Raw genomic sequence first — 25,428 nt, forward strand, 5'->3', positions numbered from 1 at the left:
GGAAATCAAACTAAAAAAGGGCTGAGTAAAGCCTTTTTAAAAAGGAAAACAGTATTAGAGTCCCCTCTTGATTTACCTGGGGGTTTTTATGATGCAAAATGCACAGACACTTGGGAGACATCTCAGCGGTAGACCAGCCTGGTAGATAAGACTTAAGGTTTAAACACACAATACCAAAAGTCATCTCAACTGATACTTTACCAAGGCACACTGGCTCCTGCTTGTAATCCTAGTACGAGATAGGACAAGTTTGCAGGGTTGCTGTAAATGGAAGGCCATCCTGGGCTTTATTAGGAGTTCCAGTATAGCCTGGACTACAGAATGACACCCTGTCTCACAAAGACCAAGCAGCCAAACAAACAAAGCCAAAGTAAAAATGGTTAGGACATGGCATAACGTTATAGAAAAGTCCATTAAAGCTTAATTCATTAGCACTGTTATCTGGACGTATATAAATCCTGAACTTAATGACTGAAGAGATGGCTCAACAGTTGAGAGCACTCAACGCTGTGCTCAGAGAACCCAAGCTCAGACTCCACGGCAGCTCATGACCATCTCTAACTCCAGTTCCAGAAGTTCCGATGCCTTTATTTGACCTCTGTATGCAGCAGGCATGTTTGTGTTACACATGCATACATACAGGCAAAAACATTCAGATACATAAAATAAATATTCTGAGTCTCTCTCCCTCTCCCCCTCTCTCTCCCTCTCTCTCATGTGTATGTGGGTGTTTAAATCCCAAGCTCTCTCTATATAAATAATAATACTATAGGTGTAAAAGGTCTCTGTACCATGTGTGGCGGTATTGTGGGGTGCTACCTTAGTAGGTGGGTCTTTTATTCACTTTACCATGTACGATGGGTGATGAGTAAGATGTTTTGTCTGAATCACTATATTATACTTGGGCTGCAGGCCTCCAAAGAGTACAGAATTATCTGTTTGGGTTTTAGGATAATAAAGAGAAGAGAAGGAAAGAGTTGCTAGTCTTTAAAGTGCTAAGAAAACACTTCCAAGATTTCGATGAATTTCTGACCACATTGAAATACTCACTGGGTTAATTTATAACTAAGTCTTGGTTATCTCCTTTAAGTGGTAATTTTTTTTAGTTGATTTTCAAGTTTGCATTCCACAGCAAAGGCCAGTAGTGTCCGTGAACACGCTAAGTGCTCCATTGTACTTAAAGTACAAGGCTTATGAAGAAGAAATAGATCCTATGTGGAAAGCATGTTGTGTTCTGTTTTGATGCTTGTGTTGCTTTGTACATAAAATTTATCTCTGTGTATGTCACTGTCTTGGCCATCCACTCAGCTTAACATTTTTATTGCCATTTTTCATTTCTGTAACTTATTAGTTATATTGAAAATCTTTAGTCGGACCTACTGACTTAGGGAATTATAGAAAGACACTGCACTCTCAAGCGATGAGCTGTAAAGACAAATTAGACATCACAGCATGTGGTCTTCATCTTCAAAAATTGTTCTCTTCCACAAGAACACTACCTATTCGCTAGGAGAAGCATTTGACCTATGCTGCCAAATACCACAAATCAACTTTTAATAGTAACAACCTAACTTTGATTAAACTCTCCTCATACCTCTCAGAAAGGTGGTGTGACTGCTAGAGAAGTTTGTCACTCAGCAGGGGTCATGTCAAGATATTGAAGAAACAAAGTGGAATGATTTCTAGAAATCCATGAGGATGGGAGAAGGGACCCACTGCACACACATCCACTAATCATTACAAAGATGTTCTGATGATAATTATCATATACCAGGTGTTTTTACTGGAAGTCTTGGAACTTCCCTTAATAGTCTAGTCTCGAACAGCTAGACTACTGGCTGAAGTGGCTTCCCTTGGGCCAAACGGTTTTGGCTTAAGCAATGTGACTGTTTCCCATCTAGAAAAGGGAGGACCCTTTTGAAGGATCACTTGCACTTTCTCCCATGTTTCTGTTGTTCCTGCTTTGTGGTTGATGGTGTTCTAAAGGCTGTACTCAGTTAGGGAAAACCCAAGGATTCTTAAATGACTGCTTTGAAAATTGGAGAATTGCCCTAGAGAGGAATTTTAAAACTACAGGCAAATGAATTTTTTTTTATAAGCGCAAGGTCAAACCATTACTGTTGATACCCAAGAATGTGCCAAAAAAATCTCTCATTTATCTTAAAATTAAAATGGAAATCCCAATGGGAATATGAAGATAAAATAAAACAAGATCAACTCAACATTTCTGGATTTCCAGATTTCTTCCTTAGTTTTGTAGAACATTTTCACAAATCAACGTATTCTTCCCCTCGCCTTGTGTGCATACATTTAACTTTCTTTTTGTCTATAGTTCTCTTATTTCCATAATGTTCTTGAGTCTTTGTATTAAAGAAACATTATTCAGTGAAGTGAAGCCACAGAACGTTTGATTTTCTACGTTCTCACCTTTCTGTGAAGCAAATGAGGTAGGCTCAGTAGACGCTGGTTAGGCTCTGACAGGATGAAAAATGCAATTCTAATGGACTCTTTGCTTGTTACTTTCACAAATGAGACCCTAATTCCTATGGACCCCATGAATGTCCGTTGTGACTAAGCGACTAAGCAAGGACAAGGACACTGGCTTCGGCAGGGTGTTATCTCATTTGCAACACATTTCAAACTTCAGAACGGATTTTCAAATTGGAAGTTGCGAGCTGAAGATTGGCAGCAGAAAAGGCTGATTCACCTTCCGGAACTTATATTGCTCCAAGTTCCAGGAGGAGCTTTTAAAGATGGAGGTTATCTAGGGCCGGTGAGATGGCTCGGTTGGTAAAGGCACTTTTTGAGAGGTCTAAGGACACGTGTTTGACACAAGGCAAAGTAGAGAACCTACTCCTGCAAGTGGTCTGAGCTCCACACAGGTGCCATAGCATGTACACCTGTACACACACACATAGCACAGATGTAACACACAGATACACGTGTGGACACACACTCACAACACATGTATACACAAGCACACACGTAGCCACAAATAAAAGAAAAAAATGCAATAGATACTTTTTCAGAAAAGGTCACCCAAAAGGTGTTGTTATGCATCATACAGAAAAATTACAATTCATAATGATCAGAACAAGGGCACCATGTATATCTTAGTTGCTTTTGGACTTACACTTACTTGAATGGGAACTTGCTACTGTTAGACTTCTCTATTTTCAACACAGGGCCTGCATGTTTATGATCCCTGAAAGAGTTATTGATATTTCTTCTCTCCAAACATTTCTTTGGTGGTAAGAATTCTCTAGTGGTTGGAGTCGTAACTGTAAGCTCATTCTTATTAGTTGGTAAATTTAAGATAAATGAGAGATTAGTTGGTAAAATCAGGTAGGAAGTAGAGTCCTAGTAAGGTTCTAGGAAAATATAAAGGAAAACCTTGTATAATTTTGATAATGGTAGATTCATGATAAACTGGCTTTGATTTGGAACTATATGTAGACTTTTTTGAATAACCAACAGTCTACATACTTAGAAAATTTTGAATATACCTCAGATGTCCCTTAAATGAGAGGAACTGTAGAAATGATAGCCAATGGCTTTGATCTGCTACACATATTAAGGTTCTGCTTGGCTAGTGCTAACTTGTCTATGAAGAAAAAGCAGATGGGCCCTTATCATCATGGCAAAATCTGGGTTCTAATTGAACTTCACGACAGAGGTCTGGAGTGGTTCCCTACAGGCCCCTCCACACTAAACAGGAAAAGTGAGGCAGCGGGAAAGACACAGTCTTAATAATATATTGTCACCTGCAAATACAAAGCAGGTAGAACCAGAAAGGAAGCCCACACAAGACTTCCCAAGGGAGGAGGATGCTTGCCACAGTTTATCTCTGTTTTGATCCTGGGATGGGGCACTCACCCAATTACCACTAATTAGACATTCAGAAGTCATTGTTCTAACTTGTTGCTGCAGTAAAGAAGGGGCATGTGATCCCTCCCAATGTGCTTTCTAGAAATGTCAGCTGTTTGCAAGTGTCTCAGACATTCTGCACACGGCAGTCTTGTTCCTAAGAGAAGAGGACGCTTCACGGCAAGTTTTTCCTTGCAAAACTGGTAGCAGTGGTGGGTGGAGGACAGGAGACACAGATTTTTTTTTATAGTAGACCACCTGATAGAAAATGCTTTTGTTCCATGTATGGTCCTTGCAGATTTAGCACTGAGAAATGTAATTGCGATAAATTGGTGTAAAAGCCAACTAGTAGAAAGACTAGTAGAAAGTCCCCCTGGAGACACCAGCCTGTCACTTTCTCCTAATGGCAGCAAAAGATAACTGTGGACAAATATAGTAGAGTCACGGCATTGCGATGCATTTTTCTCTCAGCAATGTACTGTTACCTTGTATCTTTCTGAAGAAAGGGATTACTTCCTCTGCTTCTAAAGTAAGGCACAAACCATAAAGCCAGGTAAGAAGGGGTCCACCTTTTATTTCACTTCGTTAATAAAAATTCAGGCAAGAGGAAAGGGAGAGGGGTGAGACACAGTTGCTCTCTATTGGATTTCTTTTAAGTTTCTGAGCTTTGCATTAAAAATATGGCCTCTGCTGTGCACTTTGCCCTCTTCATGACGTCATGAAGCTATCTAGTTTAGCATATTGCCTTTCTGGGCACAACTGGTTTTCAGATTCTCCAAAACACCAAACACAGAGTCATGCAAGTGCTCTTACACAAAGGACTGTGCTCAAGCTAAATTGGGAGGAGTGGGGGACAAACACTCCTCTGCCCCCACTCTCCCTCCAAGCAGAAAGAATCTGGAGGATTTTCTCCTTTCAGGTAAAACTATCAGCAAGAACAGAAAGAAAATAAGCCAGCTTTGGCCCGCATTCACATGGCTGTTACTCATTCTCTGAGGAGTTGTGCATTAACCGGCCACATCTCTGACTCTGTTAGAATCACAGGGAGGAGTTTGCACCCCCACGCCGTCGCCCCCCCCATAATTAACCACCGGGAAAGCTCACAATTAGCATCCCCTTCCACACGCAGAAGTACACCCCAGACACACTGTTAAAGGAAATATCTTTTCCGGTTCGTACTGTGTGACTTCAATAAATGAAAGTGAGGAGACACAGACCGATAGAGCTTGTAGGACTATTATTTTTTTTTAAAGTGTCTTTATAGGGAAAAAAAATGAGTGTGAGAGAGAAATGTGTGAATGTTCCACGTGATTGAACTTCTTGGTTCCTCAATGTTCCCAGTAGCAGTGAAGTTAGGCAACCAGCCCCTTGCACACACCAAGACCCTCACGTAACTTCCCATAAAATATGGATTTTTATTGTAGCGGCGACATTCCTCAGTACCACATTGACCTCGCCAGCATCTCCCATCTCGAGATGGACCATAACTCTTGGCAGGCGAATAACTACACCAAGGAAGTGACCCTAGTTCTGCAGCACGACAGGACGCTGCAACAACCCACCTTCATTAAATTCCACACGAACGCCTTGGGACTCCACTCTAGCATCTGACACCTCACATCAGACGCACCAGACCTGCTCTCAGGGAGGAAGGCATTCTCCCTCAGATGTGTGTGTGTGTGTGTGTGTGTGTGTGTGTGTGTGTGTGTGTGTGTGTGTGTGTCTCGCCTTGGAAGAGCACCAGCGAGCTGCGTCTTCCACATGACTTTTCCCTGGACAGTGTGCTCCATTTTCGAAGTCCAGTGTCGGACTTGCCTTGCAACCTAAGCATTTCTGCTCTCTAGAAGCCTCAAGGCATTGCTAGGAACATGCGGGCTAACAGTTTTCTTTAGCTCGTTCTCTCAGCCCAACCATCTCTGTAAGTTTTCCTTATTGGGAGCATTCCAGAGTTTCCCGACAACCTGAATTAATTTCTGCGTTACTCTCAAAGCCAAAAAGACAGCCGTAACTCAGCCCAAGCAGTCACCACACGGACCCTTGTATTGTTGGGTAGGTGGAAATCAATCTCACTAGCGCCCTTGGTAATTGACCAGCCAACTTTGCAAAGCGAGAGCTTCACTGGCCTCCTCCGCCAGCCCCACGGAGTGGACGTCGGCAGGCAGCTTTCCCTCGTCCGCACCGTTCCCTGCCACCCCCTGCAGACCCCTAGGCGGCTCGGTCTTACCAGGCGGCGGAGGAGCGGCGCCCAGGCTCCCCGGGAAGCGGCGCCGGTCCTGGGCAGGGGCAGCAGCGCCACCAATGCAACCGGACCCGCGCGCCCGCCCGCACCCCAGCTCGCAGCTGAGCATCCCTCCCAACTCCGTGCACCGCACACACCCGGCGCAGAGGACCGCTCTCTTTCTCTGATTGGCTTCCATCAACGCTACGGAATTAAAATAATATACATGTATAAAGAGGAAAGAGAAGGAAAGGAAGAGAGGAAACGCACGCACAAGCTCCCGCATTGGCAACAGAGACCGAACCCACCTCTGTTTGCCTTCCGGCTCCTGGGGACACCCTGCCACTCGCCCAGGATGCTCCTGCCTCCGCCACGGTCGCCGGCTCTGTGCTTCTTGCTGCTGTGCCTGGAACTGCAGCTCTCGGGATGGGAAGGTTACGGCTCCAGAGAGCTGGCTCTTGTGGGCACACACTGATTTGCAAGTGAATGAAGTGGGAGGGAGCAAAGAGAGGAGGACTTTGTTACAGAGGCCCAGTGCCTGCCCCCGCCCGCCCCCTCCCCTTGACAGAATGACTCCCAGTGTTTGAAGTCCGGAGCAGTTCGCTCTCTGGAACACTCCCGCAGCCCCAGGCTTTCCCTTCCTCTTTTTTTCTTATATATTTTCAGGGGGGACGGCTTAAGACATACTGAGAACTTGTGTGACTCTATCTGATCTTTCTTTTTAAGCTATCAAAATGCACCGTGTTCAATTACCAGCAACGGTCGGATGTTCTTTTCTAATAGCCCAGGCAATTAAGATTCCTGGGGACACGACACGGTACCGCGTGGCGCTGTGAGCCAGTTTGGGGGAGACAGAACGCACGACCTGCACTCGGATAAAATAACCCCGGTCTTCTGAGGTAACAATACCGACGGCTGTTCTGTATAACATGAACAGACGCGAGCAGACAGATTCATGAATGTCTGTCTTTGCTTCTCTCATTTCAAGAACACTTTTTTCCCCTTGTAGCTTCGGGAGCTCTGGCGCTGTTGCAGAGTGGGTAACCCCAGAGTGCTGTAGCATGAAGCCATACGCCCCGAGAGTGTAGAAGCAGTTCAAATCCAAATGCCCCAGGCTCATCAATGTTTTCGTGGCTGATCCTTCTTTCTAAAAGAGCTGATACCAGGATACCCTGAACTAGCAGATTAGGGTGTATATTGATATTTAAGACGTATTTAATGTTTTGAGATCTTTTTGGGGACTTACTGAAGCAAGATAACGTCTATGTTAAACTCCTTGACACACATAGCTGTCTGGATGGGTGTCCTTAGACTTGACAAGAAGTGACTTCCATGAAGGGGCTAAGCTGCTGAAGTCTTAAATACGTCAAAGCATTGTTAAAAGAGAATCACGGCTTTTCTGCATAGGAGATGCAGACGCGTTGCATTCAGTCAAGCACTGTTGGGTTAAGAAAATTAAATCTAATTACCACAATGGTTTCACCCGGGGTCACTCACAGACCCAAGCCAGCTGTTTCTGCATGTTACCAGCTCGCAGCAAGATTTCCATGGCATGGTGCTCTAATGACATTCCAACCACTTGGCTTCTGAGTGACTTAACTAGCTAGAGGTTGGTCTTCTTCCCAAGAGAGCCCTTACTAGAACATCCTTTGTGTCCCTAATAGAAGTTCAGGCATTTTAATGAAGCCCAAATCAAAGTATTTCTTCCAGGCAGCCGGTGCTTCAAAGAACTGTATGTGGAGCAGTCTTAGCACAGATGTTCTACACATGGGATGGTGGCAAGATTTGAAAAGGCATCCTTGGGATGAGGAGATAGATGCCTTCAGCTTGCAGAAGGGAGGCTGAACATGTTCTCTTCATGTGGACATTTGCACTGCAGTGGAGGAGGGATGGGGGAGTGGACAGTTGCTTCACATTCACTCATTCCTCAGGTTATAGACTGCATAATTTGAAAGATTACCTTGGTGTGTCTGTTTAGTACTTTACAGCTCACAAAGTATTCTTATAGACCATTTGATGGAATTCTTCTGCCAATGTGATTTTTTTTTTTTTTGCCAAAAAAGGGCAGAGGAAATAGATTGATAAAGGCACAGTGAAGGTTAAGGACTGTGTCTGAGGTAATAAAACTAGGAAGGATCACAAGGTGAAACCCCCAGATGTGTATATGCCAATTGGGGTATCCACGAACTACGCATGCAGATATAATTTACTGACATGTGTGATGATAAATTAATAAAGGAACGTGTGCGAGTATGTTAACAAAAACACATTTTGTAAGATTGCCTCTAGCAGACAGATGTATAAATTAACAGATTTTATGCTATATGAAGACTGATAGTGAAGTAGATTTTCTATCCATCGAACCAGTTAATAACTCACAAAGGAAATCTCTAAATTGTTTGTGATGTATTACCCTTCAAACTCCATTAAGCGACATATCAAAGGTGGTTAAACAACCTCATTTTATTAAGAGTGGACAATCAGCTCGCTCCAGAGCAGTTTTACTGCGGCAGCAGTAAGTGACATGAAGGCGTCTGCAACCCCAGGATATTATTCTAAAAGACTTGATGTGATTCTCTGAGGCTCCCTACTGACATTTACCACAATGACTATTCATGCTCAATTATGATATCGATAAAAAATATCCAGAAGTATTTCATCCTTCTTTCAGAGCTAGGGAACTGAGCATTGCTCCTTACTGCTAAGTCCTGTCGTAAGTTGATCTCTGGCACACTGGAACCCCTTGGGAAGTCATAGAAGCCACTCTGAGGGAGCTGAACAAAGGTGGCAGTCCTCATCAGCATAGCATTTTTGTAACGAGTCCGGAGAGTGAGATTCTGCAGGGCTTATGGAAAGATCTAGGAGCAGGTGCTGAGAAGGTATGGGTATCTCGCTTTTAGATATTATCTCCCTCACTTCTGCAGTTGCTTTGCCTCTCTTCACACCTGCTCCTCCCCTCTCCCCCACCTATAAGTCCACAAGGCAAACAGCACCGACCACCTAAGTTTGCCAGTTGGAAAGTCTTGGCAAATTTCCCATTTCCCATTTTGTCTCCACTCCCCATATAATTGCTTGAGAACAGTTTTGATTGGTCAGATTCCTCCAAGGGGTGGGGTAAGAAGCTGGGGCTGGGAAAGGAGTGGCTAGCACCCTCATAGAGCCATCCTGGCTATTCTAGGACCCAAGTGAATAGGCACACTTAGGGAGTGTCCTTGGATACAAAAGCTTGCATTTCCCGGTCCCTGTGTTTTCTTTAGTAGGTTGGTAACCTTGAAATAGTTTATCAGTGCCAGGGCATAACATTATTTTATATACTGAGCTGATATTACATCCCATCTTATTTTAGTTGGTTCATAAAAAACAACAACAAAATACCCAAACAACAATAACAACAACAAAACTGGAAAAAACCCAAACTTCCTTCAGAGATGAGTGTGTGCATGTGTGTGTGTGTGTGTGTGTGTGTGTGTGTGTGTGTGTGTGTGTCCTTATGTGTCTGTAGGCCAGAGGTGAATGTCTAGTATCTTCCTCTATTGCTCTCCACTTAGTTTTGACAGTAGCCCCTACTGAACGTGAAGCTCAAGAGTTGGGTAATCTGGCTGGCCAGGGATATCCCCAGATCTGCCTGTCTATGCCCCTCAGCACGGAGATTACTTGTATGCCTCAAGAGTCAGCTTTTACTCGGATTCTAAGGATCCGAACTCAGGACCCCGTGCTTCTGCATCAAGTACTTTACCTGCTGACCTGACCCATCTCTTCAGCCCAGGATATTAATTTTGATGAAGAACAATCCACTTTCTCTTAAGTCTGTCTTCAGATGACTAACAGACTATGTCATCCTTGTAATGCGGATACGTGTCAACAAATAACCACAAGGGCTGAACAGATGGCTCAGTGGTTTCGAGGAGCACTGAGTACTCCCAGGGTCTTGCAGGTCTGATTCTTTATGCCCCATGTGTTGGCTTACAACCATCTGTAACTGTAGTTGCAGAGGAGAGCTGCCCCTTTGGTATAAAACATATCCTAAATGTGCTATGTTAGGAAAAGCATGTTTGCTTTGCTTGCGATGTCATCATTATGGTAGACACTACTGGGGAGAGTTCATTGAGGCCCAAATACCCCTCTCCCACATCTGATTTCTATGTTTGAGTGCACACACACTCACATGTGTCATTAAAAGCTGGGAACATGATTAAAGGGTGAGAGGGGACTTTAGTGACTTCTAAGTACTATTGAAGCAAAACAAAAGAGACAGGACCTCTCCATGGAATTCTCCCCCTCCCTTTTTTTTTTTTTTTTTTTTGGAAGCACCATAGACATCTCAATAGGAGGTCAAACAGATTCACCCAAACTGCATGTGCTTCTATAGATCCCCAGCCCTGGGAGAGCTTCCAACACTGTAGCTAAAGTTAGATCCTGTTGCATTAAGATAGTTCCCTCTTGATCATTATATTTGACTCATTACTATTGGTAGATTACAGTAAGCCAGGAGACTTACAAATGAGACAGCTGTATAGCAGTAATGTCATTGACCTACACAAGATATTTTTAATATTAAGAGCGTTTCAGGGTAGATAAAATGGATATATTTCTTATTTGATTTCTTTTCTTTTCTTTTTACTTTTTATTCACGGCCCTGTTGTAGAATATGCATTTGCCTGTTTTTATATGCACAACCCAAGTTTGGTAGACTGGTAACCAAAATTGTGCTATTATAATGAAAGGATAGGCTTCTGTTTAGGACAGACAGACTAGTGGGAAGAAATCTAACGTGACAGTATGTCCTCTTACTTTAATATCGTTTGCAGTGTTTGGAGAAAAACTCATGCCTTTGCTAGTGCTAGGCAGGAGCTCTGCCCCTGGCTTTCTTCAAATTCTGTAGACCAGGCTAGCCTCAAACTCAGAGATCCACTTGCCTTTGCCTCCTAAGTGCTAGCATGAAAAGTGTGTGCCACCACTGCCCTACTTGGTGTGCTCTTTTAAATAAGTAGACTATACCAAAATAAACACAAAATCCCACATTTTTTTAAAAACATAATTCTCCTCTCACACCAACCCACCTCCCAATTTTAGAAACACCCGATAGCAAGAATGACAGGCTGAAGTGGGGGAAGACGATATAATAGCGTATGTTCAAAAATATTTTGGGATTTTATAGATAGTGAGAACATCAGATTTCACAGAGTATCACGGCTGTCAAAAAGAAGACAGAGGTGAAGATGGGAGGGTGGAGAAGGCATTTTATCTGTAAGTGTAAATGCTCTGTGTGGAGGGGACCCACCTTCACCTTGGCCGTCCATACCTCTCTGGGTCCCCTACTTAGAATCCCTTTTGGTCCTGGTTTCTAACTTTCTTCTGCACACAGAAGATGCCCCTCATGCTCTGCCTAGGCTTCACCGTTCACTTACTCGTTTCCTCTGCTACTTGTATTTACTCTGAAGTATTAAAGTCACAGCATTTGTTTGTTTTAGTGATAATTTTTTTTAAATTTCTGACACTAGAGAAAATGCCTGGTGTTTGTAGGAATGAATAAGGAGAAATTTAGATGAATGGGAGTCGATTCAGTGGGTGGAAAGTAGAGATAGTTCGTGGCTTATGGTCATGCTTATACGATAATGGTAATAAGACTAAAAAAAAAAAAGGCTTCTTGTCCTTGGAGAACTGTGGTAATTAACGAGATAAGAAAACATGGCATCATAGTATAATTGGCTGGTCCTTTCTTTTTTCAGTGACACATAAGATAACGATATGGAGTCCTACCATTGGTAGCTTAGAACCGGTCAAGTGATGAAAGTGCTTGGTTGATTTTAGCTCAACATGAAGAAGAAGGACTTTCAGATTCTGAGTGGTTCATAATGAGAGGTGCCGGTGACTTTAAGTAGAGATGAGTCCTACCACTGAAGACATTTCATCACATTCTAGATGACCCCTTGTCGTGAATGATCTCACACATTTATATCGAACATGATGTCAATGAATGAAGATCCAACCCCCCCCCTTTCTCTCCATATACGGATACAAGGATCACCCAGGTCAAGGATCACCCAGGTCAAATCCAGTGCAATATTTTGCTAGAGTTAGGGGGACTGGAGACCAATGACTCCCATTTCTCAGTCTTGAACTGCTTTCACTCGCTGTTTATTCTTGCTTCCAGTTTTGGCTTAAAGCACAGAGAATGGGCACTCCAATAGTTCAATAAGCTCAATAACTTGCAGTGGATTCATAGGATGAGTCAGGAGCCTGCTCTTTTTATTTTTAATGTTTACATGTGTGTTGCATGTGCACATGTGTATGCAAATGCACAAGGAGGTCCGGTTGCGGTGCACGTCAACCAAGGTGGGTGCTAGGAACTGAACTCAGGTCCTTTACAAGAGAGCAGTGAATGCTCTCAACTGCAGAGCCGCCTGTCCAGCCCACCAGGCTCCGGTTCTTTATGTAGAGGATCTTATTTAGTCTTCTTGACAGTCTCTGCACAAGATCCTCATTTTCTGACCAGGGAAGCGAGGGATGGGAGGCAGTTTGCTCGAGGTCACACATGCTAGGGAAGAGCAGCAGCTGAGAGAAAAGCACATACCTTGAAGGGAGCGCCTGCAGTTGCTTTCAGGCCCACAGGGCTTACCGCGGAGCATATGTGCCATGGTGTGAAAATTATAACCTGCCGAAGCCTGAGATTTCTGCCTCTAAGGTAAACATATTTTGAACATTACATGACTATCTTCTATATCATTCACTGCAAAAATATCTGGATAATGGTCTCTGCTCTCTAACGGATTTATTTCCAAGGCAAATTTCCGCTGACCAAAAAAAAAATTATGTCCGAGTCATATTTTAGCTAAATTTAGGGGCCAGTAAATAAGTGCAATGATTTTTTTCTTTCAAAGCAAGAAAATTCATCTTTATTTTATGTTTGATATATAGCACCTGCTCCCAATGCTTCCCATCTAAGGGCACCCTAAAACTGAGAAAAGCCAGTAGGCAGCTCATTTCTTTTCATTTTAAGTTGAATTAGAATCTCGTCTTGAACCCCACTTCCTTTTTACTGTGTGTGTTTGACATCTACAAAGGTGTGTTGACTTTCACTTGCTTTTCTCCAGAGCTGCCTTTGAGAACTTCTTGACTTTCAGGGTCAGTCTTGATTCCTCAGAAAGGAACCCTTCCTGGAGGGTTCAATTAGAGTTCTGAGTCACAGCTGAGGTCCTCTCTATGCTCCTTGGAAATCTACTTCTTCCCCCGGGGAAGCATGACACATACACCTATCACCCCAGATAGAAAGCCTACTACAGAGCAAAGTATGAGTGCCACCAAGGTTCACTTTTTTTTAGTTACTTACAGGAGTAGTGGTGACAACTTACTTACAGGAGAAGAAATGATTCAAAGACAGCACGAGTGACAGCTCACCAAAGCTGGAACCCTGGAGTTCACTGCATGACTTGCTGCCAGTGGAATGGGCCTGGAGAGCTCCTGTGGGCAAGTGGACTGCTCAGAGCCTCCCAGACCAGCCTGTTCACTGCTTAAACAAGTTTGGTATGGATCCACCATGAATCTTTTGAGGGCCAGCTTTCCCCAGACATGTGAATTTTGTTTACTCTCTGGTTCTTATGAGTCTTCCTGGTCCTTTCCTGGAGGGAATGTTTCAATTCAGAAGAAACTGTTTAAAAGAAGATCCCTCTAGAAGTAAGAAGAAAATAGAAATACACTTGAGTGTTAGTTATAAAAGTCTTATGTCCAATTCTTCGTACTTATCCAGATAATTCTGATAATGGAATGTAGTGACTTGCTAAGAAATTGTGTTATATTGTCCAAACCTTCATGTTTTGGCCCAATCTCTTTACCTATAATGCTGTGGAATAAGTTTTCATCCTAGTGGTCATTTGTTCAATTTTATCTGTGCTTGCTATTTTTCATGTGGCCACTAGGGGGACAAAGGCACGTTCCTTCCACTTCGGTTGTTGGAGCCCATTACTGATTCAGAATGATTGTGTCAAAGAACATCTGCAGGGAAAGCCGATTTTTCTTAATGAGATAGTGAATATTTTAAGTGGCTTTTTATTAACCGGCATTAAACTCTGATATGAACTGGCACCTTTGTAAAATTAGAGAATTTGAGGAAAGTGATTATTATTATCTTTGTGAGTAGTAAAGTCTTTGGAAAGCACAATCTTGTGTCTCCAAGAGAATTGCTACGGGGGAGAGAGTCCAATAAGCCAATAAGAATATGGGTCAGCAGGACTCTTTAAAAGATATCACGAACCACAGTGCTTTAAGAATGGAGATAAATAAGGGATTGCAGAAGGCTTCTTTCAGAAGCCATAGATTGCCTAATTAAAAAAAAAAATCAGTGTCAGAAGTGGTGCACTTCCATTCACATTGCTGGTCAGCAATATCCTAGAGGCACCCCGCACAAACAACAGACGTTGTTGGCATTGCTCTTGGTTGACCAAGAGCACCAGAAATTGATGGTAGAAACCTTTTGCTGAAGACACCACATACATTCCTCACAGGACACAGAAAAATGAAGCTCATACTGACTGGGAAGGTTCCTCACTTCTGGTTAGTACCAGAGGCTGCTGTGGAGGGGGAGAAAGAGTATGAGTCTGCTGAGAATTCTCTGGACTACTGTAAAGAACTAGAAAATATGCTTATTGGTTCAAGAGTAGAACGAGAGTCTTCAGGGTAAGCAACTGCATTTGAATGTAGAGCCCATTCCACAAGAGGAAGCGGAATGTCACATCTTGACCTGTAGGCTAAGATCAAGTGCAGTCTGGAATTAGACAGAATAGTCCCAGAAGTATTAATGTCTTACTTTTCAAAACCAAGAGGTCAAAACAGAGAAATCTGGAGATGGGGGTAAAAGTTTCTCCATATTGACTTCTTGTTTTTGAAAGTCTCACCAGGCCTTTTCAAATAGGAGGTCTGGTAGCCTGCAACATTAAAATGTCAAAAGTTGTAACTTCAAGGTTTTGAATGACAGCAAACCCTGTTTATTAGGTACCTGTTACAGACTCAGAGCCATCATCAGCATGTTGTAAGCTGCCTTGCTCCATCTCCGCAACAACATTCTAAGGTCAACACGCATCTCATTTTATTGATGAGGAGTTGCACCTCGGGGGAGATTCAATTACATCTTTAAAGTCACACAGTCAGTAATTGGCCAGAGACAACTCAGATCTTAAGTAAAACTTGAATTTAATGAGGCTCAGGGTGTCACATTGTTTTGAAATGGCTGCGATGACAAGTTCTGTTCTTACATATGTGTAAGAACCAAACTTCAGCTGGGCAGGCAGGGGGCCCTGTGGCTTGATGTGGAGGTGAGAAATCAGGGCCAATAAAAGAGAGGGTAAGTTTCTGCTGTCCTGCTGTTCCTTTTGTAAAATATGATGTTTCTGCGGTCAAGAATAAGCGCGTAGCTCTCCTGTGGTAGAATAAAATGGGGCTCAAAAGATTGGCCCCACTGACCACAGAGAGGGGAAGACGCAGCTGTTCAGTTCGGGAGTCGCTTCCTCACAGCGGTGGAGGTGGAATATTCTCGTCTCCTGCCTGACCCTGGGAGTTTAGCTTTTCTCAGTTTTTGCTCTCCTTCCTTCTCATTACAATATAATATTTCTTCAGCATGGAGGAGGAAACCCGAAGCCTATCGGCTCTTCTCTGTCTCTGTCAGTGTCTCTGAGATACCACGGAACAGAGAAGAGAGCACATGGCGGCTCACAAGAGTACAGGGCGGCTCAGAATGAAATCGGCGACTCTCTTTTTCCGGGTATCATTTTAAATAACCGACGACGTGCACAATAACATTATCCCAAGCGATGAGTCGAAGTTCTGTGCCGCCTCCGCTGCCTTTTGTTCTTTTCTGTCCATTTTTTTTTTAAAATTTGTGAACGTTTGGATGAGGACACCTAAGTCTCACTGTGCGCTTAAATATAGTAGTTTAAGTTGTTTATTTCTGCATTTGTTTACAAATGTATGCACCCATCACCTAACTTATTTTAAAAAGCACCTTTTTTTTTTTCACTGAAAACTGGTAGGTATTTAGAAGTGTGACTTCTCTCCTGTGTACGTGTGGAGCACAAACCTATCATACGTTGTTCTCCTGCCAAGTTTCCCATACAGTTTTCAGGGAAGCAAAAATGATTACTGGAATGTCCGTGATGTGAACGAGGACTCCAGGTCTACCTTTGACCCCGATCTTCTGTTCTTTACTTTTTCTTCCGTCTATTAACTCCCTGCCTGGAACATCTAGGCACCCCCAAAGGAAACTTATGATGTGATGATAATATGCCAGACTGAAATAGTGTGGATCTTGCTAAGTCATTTCTGGGCATGTACCTTATTCTGCGCATATATATATATATATATATATATATATATATATATATATATATGCCACGATTACAAATAGCGTTCTCAAGGACTGATTAGACATTAGAAATGCAGCACTCTTTTGCATTTCTAAATGAACAGCCTATTAAAAATGGCAGCAGAGTTCATAGCTTATCAGATTTGAGGCGCTTAAATCCAGAAAATGTTAGTGCAAGGTTTTGTGTTGACAACGGCATGAGAAATATTACTTAGCTCACACCTCCTTTGGATCCCTCTGCGTGAGGCTGCATCTGTGGCCTTTTTTTTTTTTCCCTCCTACTTTAAAAAGTTACAGTGACTTCAGTGTGATTTTGTGATAAGTCCAACTCCTCACAGCTTGATCCTTTCCTGACTTTGTAGTGAAAACTGCGGTGGTTGAGTGGAACACAGGTTGCTGGTTGCTCTGTTGGACCTGGCGGGCTACCTAAATGTTTATTCTTTGCTGCCTGGCAATTCCATCTGACTGCCTGTCAGATGCATGGCATTGGCTGTAGGCTAGGGTAGGATAGAATTTTGGGGGTTCAATATCCATAAACAGTTTCCCAATATAATCTCCTATTTTGTGGTTCACCCTGTTGGACAGGAGACTGATTCAAAGATGTCAATGGGTTTCAGAGGCTGGCGTCTTGGGACATGGCAGCTTGCCACCATGCCATCAGTTTAGACTAATGATTGCACAGAATTCTCATGAAGCAGATGGCTACTAACCACAATATTAATATTATTTTGCTTTATGAATTTAGGGAAAATAATTTCCACAGTTGCAAGGGAAAAAAAAGCCCTCACTTGGATTTTTACAAAGAATGATCTGCTACAGAAATAACATGCTGTCAGGACCTGTTTTATACACTTTCATTATCAGTGACAAATTGTGATATTAATTCTATAGCAAATTTGTGCTTGGGATTTTAGTGTTTCTCTCAGCCATTTGCTTTCTCTGCATAGCTAGCCGTAGAATAAAATGCTATGAATTTCTCCTTGGAGGGGTTGGCAGCTGGATTTAAATGTTACCTCAGTAATTTGCTTAGAGATACTATTGTTTATAAATTTGATGAGGGGATGTGCTCTGACAGGGTTCGGAATGGAGTGGAAGTTTGAGGTAATTGCTTAGCTACTCCAGGTAGCAGAGACTTCCGCCTGGATTCTTCCAATAATGTAGCCCAAACCAGAGACATTTATTTCTGTTTGAATTAGCCAGGTAATTACTTCTGCGCTCTGTTTTGTTTTGCTGATGACATTGAGGTCTGTGGAGGTTGGGAGAAATGACTGCAACAGGCAAGTTTATCTGGATGAATCCTGTGATCTGTGTAATTCAGCCAGGAGAAGTGCCAATCAGTATTTTGTTTTGGTCAGTGTTCTGGACTTTCAGTTGATGCCATTTTCACGATAATTCACAGGGAAGGATAATTCAGGAATGCCCAATGTGAGATATTAGGGAACTGAGATGACTTTGTTTCAAGCATAAGTAGTCTAAAATTCGTACCGCAAGGGGTATGATGGCAGTCCCTGGCACCACTGATGGCCTGTTCCTCTTTCATTCTCCAAGTCCAATACGAGCAGTCATGATTTGTGATCTCCAGTTTTCGTTTTGTTTCATTGTTGTTATTTTAAGAGGATCCAAGTTTGAAAATGGCTGGTTGGAAGCAGCTGAAAGAGATGCAGATATTTACACCCAACCAATGTACAGAAACTGCCGACCCCTCTGGTTGAATTGGGGAAAAGCTGAAGGAAGCTGAGGAGGAGGGCGACCCTGTAGGAGGACCAGCAGTCTCAGTTAACCTGGACCCCTGAGATCTCTCAGACACTGGATCACCAACCAGGCAGCATCCGCCAGCTGAGATGAGGCCCCCAACACATATACAACCAAGAACTGTTAGGTCTGAGTTCAGTCAGAGAAGATGCACCTAACCCTCAAGAGATTAGAGGTCCCAGGGAGTGGAAAGGTCTGGTGGGGTGGGTTGTTGGAGGGTGGGGACATCCTTGTGGAGACTAGCGAGTGGAAGAAGTATAGGGTTCCGAACAGTCAGAGGGCGGACCAGGAGGTGAGTATAATCTGGAGTGTGAAAAGAAAAGATTAAATAAAATTTAAAAAAAGAAAGAAAGAAAATGGCTCGATGGTTTTCTTGGTTGGTATGTAGAATTCTTACTTCTGTGAAATCTTTGAAATGTATTTTTTATGAGAGGGAAAGCGGCTGTATGTTAGATTGAGTCAACCAATAAGAGAGAAGACAATTCTAAAACGGCAAATGAGTAAGAGAAGGGGGGAAACCCCCTCGTCTCTGACAGGAAGGGCTAGCAGAAGCATGCAGCAAAGCACTCGAAGTCCCCTGTTCCTTGGAAGGTTCGTTTTGAACTCTTGTCATTTCATTGTGAATCTAAATCAGGACAAACAAGGGTTTGGTATCCAAGCAACTGCTTCTCAGTAAAGCATCTCTTAATTATTTTCAACATCCACTTTTTGACCACTTAGTGGTTTTGCAGCAATAAATTAGAAGGACAAGAGGTGACACATGACGTTAGATGGAAGTTTAATGACAACCGAAGTGACTGCTGACCTTGAATGGAAAGGGAACAAGAGTCAAGACAGAAGAGGTAGGTATGGAAGGTGTTACAGCAATACCACCATGATGACTCCTCAGAGATAACTCTCAAGTTAGAGAAAAGGCAAGATATGGCCACTTCCCTTCAGAAATCTGGCAAGTTGGGTCTGTCACCCAAAATGTTTGTGATCAGAAAGATTTTGGATTTTTTTCATATTCTCATATGTCAAACAAGAGATCTTGGGGAAGAGGACCTAACTCTCAACCTAGAATAGCTTTATGTTTCAGAAACAATTATACTCACACTCTAAAGGTAATTTTACAGAATATTTTTACTTAGATTTTGACTGTAACCCGTATGCAGTGTCCCCTAGACTTTGGATTCTTCAGACTAGAGGTTCCCAGGCTGTTATAATTTCTATAGGAAGCTGGGGAAGGATTTGATGATAAACTTAATCTTATGAATAGGCATGCTTTGATAATTTATACCTGTGTGTGTGTGTGTGTGTGTGTCTGTGTGTGTGTGGTGTGTGGTTGGTTCTCGGTGGTTCAATGATTTGATGACATTGTATTTACAGCTGGGTTATATCTAATTTAGCTTTCCATCTTCCTTTGAGGAATAATGACCTACAACTACTGGAGTGGTTGAAATATCTGAAACTGTACTTTTGCAGGACCATTCCTTTGGACTCTTGAAAATTAAAAAACAAAAAATCCTACTGGTAAAATAATGATATGCTGATGTTGTGTGACACTAGTCCTATGGAGATGTGAGCAAACGTCTACTTACCCTAGACAGGAGCCCAGTGACAGACAGAAATAAGAAAACTACGAAAGTCTAACTTGGTGAACCAATGAGATTTCTTGGGGTTGCTTATAGGAATATGAGTGAGATATCACTTATAGGGGCAGGCATAACTCAAACAGCTGCATCACCGAAGCCAACCCTAGCACATGGGTGACAGGTCACAAATACTGGAAACCTGAATCATATGGCATAGTCTGCAGGCAGCTAGTACACTGGGCTGCAGAGTGTCTCTTGCAGGTCGCTCAGTTGTTTTTGTTTCTTCTGAGTTCCCTTGCTCTTTGTTTCCTCTAGGTGGCTTGGCTTATCTGAGAGTGATTCTCAGTAACCTTAACTGTTTATACAGTCTTGGGGGAGGGCAGTGTCTAGTGAATCCAGCCAGTTCCAGGGACTTCTTGAAGCTATTTTGAGTTGTGTACTTCCTGTCTTAACTAGCGCCCCTGTAGGATGGTCTGTTTTTACCTCCTCTTCAACCATTTTATTTCACTTCCCTGTAACTGTCTAGGCTTGGAATGTTGTCATTGCACACACACACACACACACACACACACACACACACACACACACACCCTTTTGTCTTAAGAAAGTCATAAGAAATTTCCCTCCAAGATGGATGGTTTTAATCTCAGAGGAAACTGCTACCCAACACCCGGTAATCTGTGGGTATACATTCGCCAGATTGTTCTAGTGACTAGACACTGTGAGATATCAATACAGGATGTACTCACGTTCATTTCTTAAAGTGTAATCATCTCTGTGCTTTGGAGGCTAGGCAGGAGGTTAAAGAGGGCAAAAATAACCTAGCTTGCTTCAGTTCTTTAAGTCACCCAAATTTTTACCTCTCTGGAGAATAGAGATACTCTCAAGCTTGGTGCCCCGGAAACTTCCCTTCATAGAGCTTGTTGTCACTGATTAATTGGTCGGTCACTCTTTTGGCCATACGACACACTTGCTGAGTTAATGACTCTACAATTGCAAAGTAACCTGTGCAGTTAAACAGCTTTTAGTTTCCTGCCCAGAGAACTCAAAAGGTGATTGGCAGTGTTGCCTGAATTCATCAGGGAAAATGATAAATATGTTTAATTTCAGCTGGTTTATGCCTTTCCTGGCAACCATGCTTCTGAGAAGGGGTAATAAGAGACAGAATGGAGGCTAGAGTCAGGTGGAAGGGGACACTGGGGTTGTCCCTGGGGTTGTCCCTGGGGTACAAATCAAGTCAGACAATGGCCAGTTGGCTATCTCTGTTTGGAGAATGTTCATGGTAATTCTACCTCGATCCTAGATGGGAAGACATTTTAGAAACTCTGTTTTATTTTAGACCATCCACTCACCCAGCGTTTCTGGGATAGTTTCAGTACTTATTGACTACACTGACTTAATTATCAGTAAAGTCTTTACCGTCAAACTTGCTCTGGCTTAGAAAATAAGTAAATATATAGACATCCTGCTCAATTTGCCTGAAACAGGAGAGAAGAATATCAAGTCCACACTGGATCTGATCTTTCACAGGTAACTTTTTTTTTTTTATACCTGCTTGTCTTCTTACGCGTAAAACAATGGAGGCATACTTGGCAGTTGTGAGTCTGGTTTCCTACCTAGTAAGGAAATGACATGAAACCCCACAGCGACTTCAACCCTCTCCCCTCCCGCCTTTGCATTTTACAGAGCATCCGTGCTTGCTGCGGAACTGACAATAACGAGACAATGACTAACATTTCAGATGAGAAATGTAGGAATAAGCAAAGCTCCATGGCCGACTTCGTACCGCAAGGAGCATCGGCCAGGAACAGGAAAGAGGAAAGTAAAGTCCAAAGATCTATCTGGAGAAATGTGAATATCCCCAAAGTGTCAGCCTCTATGTCTACCCCTAGTACAGTTCCTCCCCTGGCAGCCCATCCAATGTCATTAGCCTGGGAGATCATTAGGAAGAATTTATTTATCCTTCGGTGGACGTTGTCACCGACTTCAGTGGACAGTAAAAATTTTATACTCTTTATGAATGAGTCTAGAAAGCACTTTTGGAATTTTCGAAAGTTTCTTTTGGGGGTAATAGACCCTATACCAGGGACATACCCTCAGCAACATCAAACACATAAATGCTTGTCCCTCAGCACCCACACAGACCTGCTTTTATGTTGTTTCCGCTGTTAAAAATCCCGAGTTACTTATTTTCTTTGCACTGCTCTGTGTAACGTTGGCATCCTCTTTCCAGCAGACCTTGGAATGTGTTAGTATACAGCTATGCGACTCTGGATGAAGGCAATTAAGAAGTTTCGGAATATTGTGTTTGCCTTACCACACAAAACCTTCCTGCAGTTTTGACATCTGCCTAGTGCTTTCTTTGTCTGGACTCTCCTTCATTTTTTTCTTCCCATGAAAGTGTCCCTGAGGAAATCTTGGAAGATTAAACAGGGGATTCCGTGGGGCATAGAAACAATCTGCTAGTGGAGGTTGTTGTAAAATGGACCCGTGGGTATGGGATGATGTGAGAAACAGGACTGTAGATGAGGAGAGTGGAATTGGGTTCTAGGTTTTGAATATGGTTTATTTTTCTCACAAGCTCATATTGGAGTTCAAACTCCATTATGAAGTGATGAGGGAGGTGACTGGAGTTAGATAAAACCATCAGGGAATAACTCCCATGAATATTAGGGAGGGAGAGAGGGAGAAAAGAAGAGAGGGAGGGAGAGAGACAGAGCAATACATACACATCTACTTTGCTTGTCCCTTACCTTGTGATAACCTGTGCTGCCTTGAGACTCTGCCAGGAAGAAGGCCGTCACCAGATGTGGCCTTTGATCTGAGCCCTTCAGAGGGCTCATCATGAGCCAGAATGAGGTCCCTTACTTTAAGAATTACCCAGTCTGTAGAACTGTATCCTTGGCAACAGAAAGATTAAGACACAAGGGGTATAGTCTTGAGCACCTCTGATACTGTCTAGCAGGCATGAGAACAGCTGGCTAGCTGAGAGACCAGAGGTCCTCAGAGCCAGGAGGGAGGTCAGGAGCACCAGTCATGCAGCGACAGCCATCTCTGAAGCCAGAAGTAGCATGGGTGGTGTAGACACTCGCTTATATTGTACTCTCAATGTGCCACCCCTCATTGTTTGTGTGCGTGCTTCCTCTCCTTTAATTTATTTTTAAAGAAGTACACAAAGCGTATAAATTGTAGATGCTGACACGGCACCAGGCAACTACGTGACATTCCAACACATGTGGCATGCAGTATCTCCATCGTCATAAACAAACTTGTGTCCCCAGACATAGCCCCCTCTTTACCTTCGAGCAATGTATCGCATACAGCTATTTACTATGCTAGCCATCCTGTGTGATGGAACAGAGCTAAACAAAACGGACTTCTCTCTGCTAACAGTAACCTCATACCTCTTGGTCATCCCTCCCCGTCTCCTGCACTCCCTCCAGAAAATTCCTTAACGATTCTTTGCCTAACTTTCTTCATCATCAACATGAGAGAATGACAGTGTCCACCCAATAGAGCAGATTTAAGGAGTGCTTGGATCAGCCAATGCAAGGAGATCAGAAAGTCTGAAGGAACATTTTTGAGCATGCAGTTAATTCAGCAGCTCTCTCAGCAAACATTGGATGCTGGCTTCTGGCATGATCCTCTCCCTACAGCTATCTGTGGTATAGGGCAACATTTGCTGAGGCAGGAAGGACTTAGCTGACAGGACCCACAGCAATGCGGCCACATAACACCAGCAGTATTTCTTTATAGCACAACATCGATTGTCAACTAACTGGCTTGAATTCCCAATTCTCCCCTGGGCCAAAGAAAACAAAAGTGCCAAGAGAGAGTGACCCACATCCAATAGGACAATTCTGGACAGAACCTAAGTGTTCTGCTGAGGACTGTCACTGGGTCTTAAAGCAACAGTGTCCCTTTAGAGCTAAGAAAAATGAAATGTGCCTCACATTGTTCTCTTTCTGGAGGGTAGGCTGTCCTTATAGATTCTGTTTAGCACTGGGCATAGTGTGCCATGTCCTCTACAGCTGAACAGAAGTCGTGTCCTGCACTGAGGTGGCTCAAACTCCTGCTGGTCCACTTTTAACACTTGAAATGTCACACGCCTTGATTCTTCACGTGTATCAAGACTCTGCTCACTTCATTAGCATTTGATAAAGCCAGCCTTTACTGAGTGAATCCAGGTTTGTGCTGGGGAAAACGGGCCAAGAGAACATTGTTTCAGATTTCTCAGAACTTCTGAGAAATAAGACATTAGTGTGTTCTGAGCACATCATAGCTGAATATCAACCCCATTGGGGTTTGTAAAGGAAGACGACCCAAGCCTTCCTTCGCATTGTTCTGAGCATGCCAACTTTGTCCTCTTGTCCTGGCCCCCATCTTATGAACCTGGTGCTGAATGAAGTCCCATGACCTTCCTTTAGTGTTAATAAACATCTAATAATAAGTTCCACTCTAGTTTATTCTTGCCTGACAAAAAACTTGTTTTAATCCACAATTTGCGTCTTGTCCTGACCCTATACACTATTTTTATAACTGAAATTAATTTTCAGATGCTGTTTTCAATTCCTGGGGTTAGTTGTAATTTCTCAAACCTCTTTAATTTTTATTTGAAAACCTAGGTCCTGAAACCGAGGCACCTGATGTGGGGTGCGAAGTTAATTTGGCATATCAGCATGGTTTTGCTCTTTTGCCTGGCTGTTACAAATCATCCCTCTCAACCGCACGTGTGTCCTATTCAAGTCCATTATGCATTTACTCTTACACCACAGAGGGGGAAAACTGTCTGAGGAGGCACAGAGAGGATGATCATCTCTCCCTCTCTTAGGGCAGGAACACAAGCTCTCGAAATATATTCTGTGGAGAGGAAGGAAGAGTAAAAACTATAAACGACCTGCGTATTCTTCCCATTAAACAGGTAAAATGATTCCGAGGCTCTCAAAGCTTTGTATCTGAGGCCTTGCATTTTATTTATAATATAAATCCTGGGCTTTTTTCAGTAGGTGCTGCTTCGTGATCTGAGCGATGGTTACAAAAGACTTACGTTTCACTCCCCACCGTAATGCGGTCCTGATATGCAACCACAGGCTTGCTTTCTGCTAACTCGCTCGTGCCTTTCACAGCTGCAGTGCCGGGCAGTATTTTAAAACTTTGGGAGCCACGGTGCTGTTTATTTGTGCCGTCTTTAAAAATGCACTCCTCACACAGGGAAACTTGTAGCAGTGTCTTCGAACCTATTTTTCTTCTTCTTCTTCTTTTTTTTTAAATACAGCACGGCTGGGTTGGATTTCATGAGTCTAATCTCACATTTAGGCTTTCTTGTGGCTGACTGACTATTTATTTATTTTTCTCCTGGAAGATGAATTGGGTTATAACAGTTATCTCAGAGGAGTCCATTGAGATGAGCTAATGAAAAAATAAACATAATAAATGGGTGATTTGTTATAGAACTGAGAGAATCTATCGGAGGAAATGAGGTCTCGGATGATCATCTCTGGCTACACACTGGATTCATCACAGGGCTTCTGGCTGGGGGAGCCGAGAGACCCTGCTCTGCTCCTTTATGTGCTTTAATTGTTATAGTTCTGCATGCTAAGGAGGAGATTTTGAAAACAGCATCTTTTCATGCATCCTTTGGCTTTTTTGAGGACGCACTGTCA

At 42.9% G+C, this 25,428-nt stretch overlaps 1 protein-coding gene across 3 annotated transcripts in view; it reads right to left on the minus strand.

Moving 5' to 3' along the window:
- Positions 1 to 6,532, minus strand: part of Cdh6 (cadherin 6) — a 150,680-nt gene extending 144,148 nt beyond the window's left edge. The window contains exon 1 of one of the 3 annotated variants that reach the window (XM_063281354.1): positions 6,092 to 6,217. The gene's annotated coding sequence lies outside the window, so the exon portion shown is untranslated. Of the gene's footprint in view, positions 1 to 6,091; positions 6,218 to 6,393 lie in introns of those variants that run through there. The other 2 variants (NM_012927.2, XM_063281355.1) reach the window with 2 other exon arrangements.
- Between the last annotated feature and the right edge of the window lie 18,896 nt (positions 6,533 to 25,428).

The sequence above is a fragment of the Rattus norvegicus genome, chromosome 2, assembly GCF_036323735.1.
Source record: "Rattus norvegicus strain BN/NHsdMcwi chromosome 2, GRCr8, whole genome shotgun sequence".
In the NCBI taxonomy this organism is placed as follows: Eukaryota; Metazoa; Chordata; class Mammalia; order Rodentia; family Muridae; genus Rattus; species Rattus norvegicus.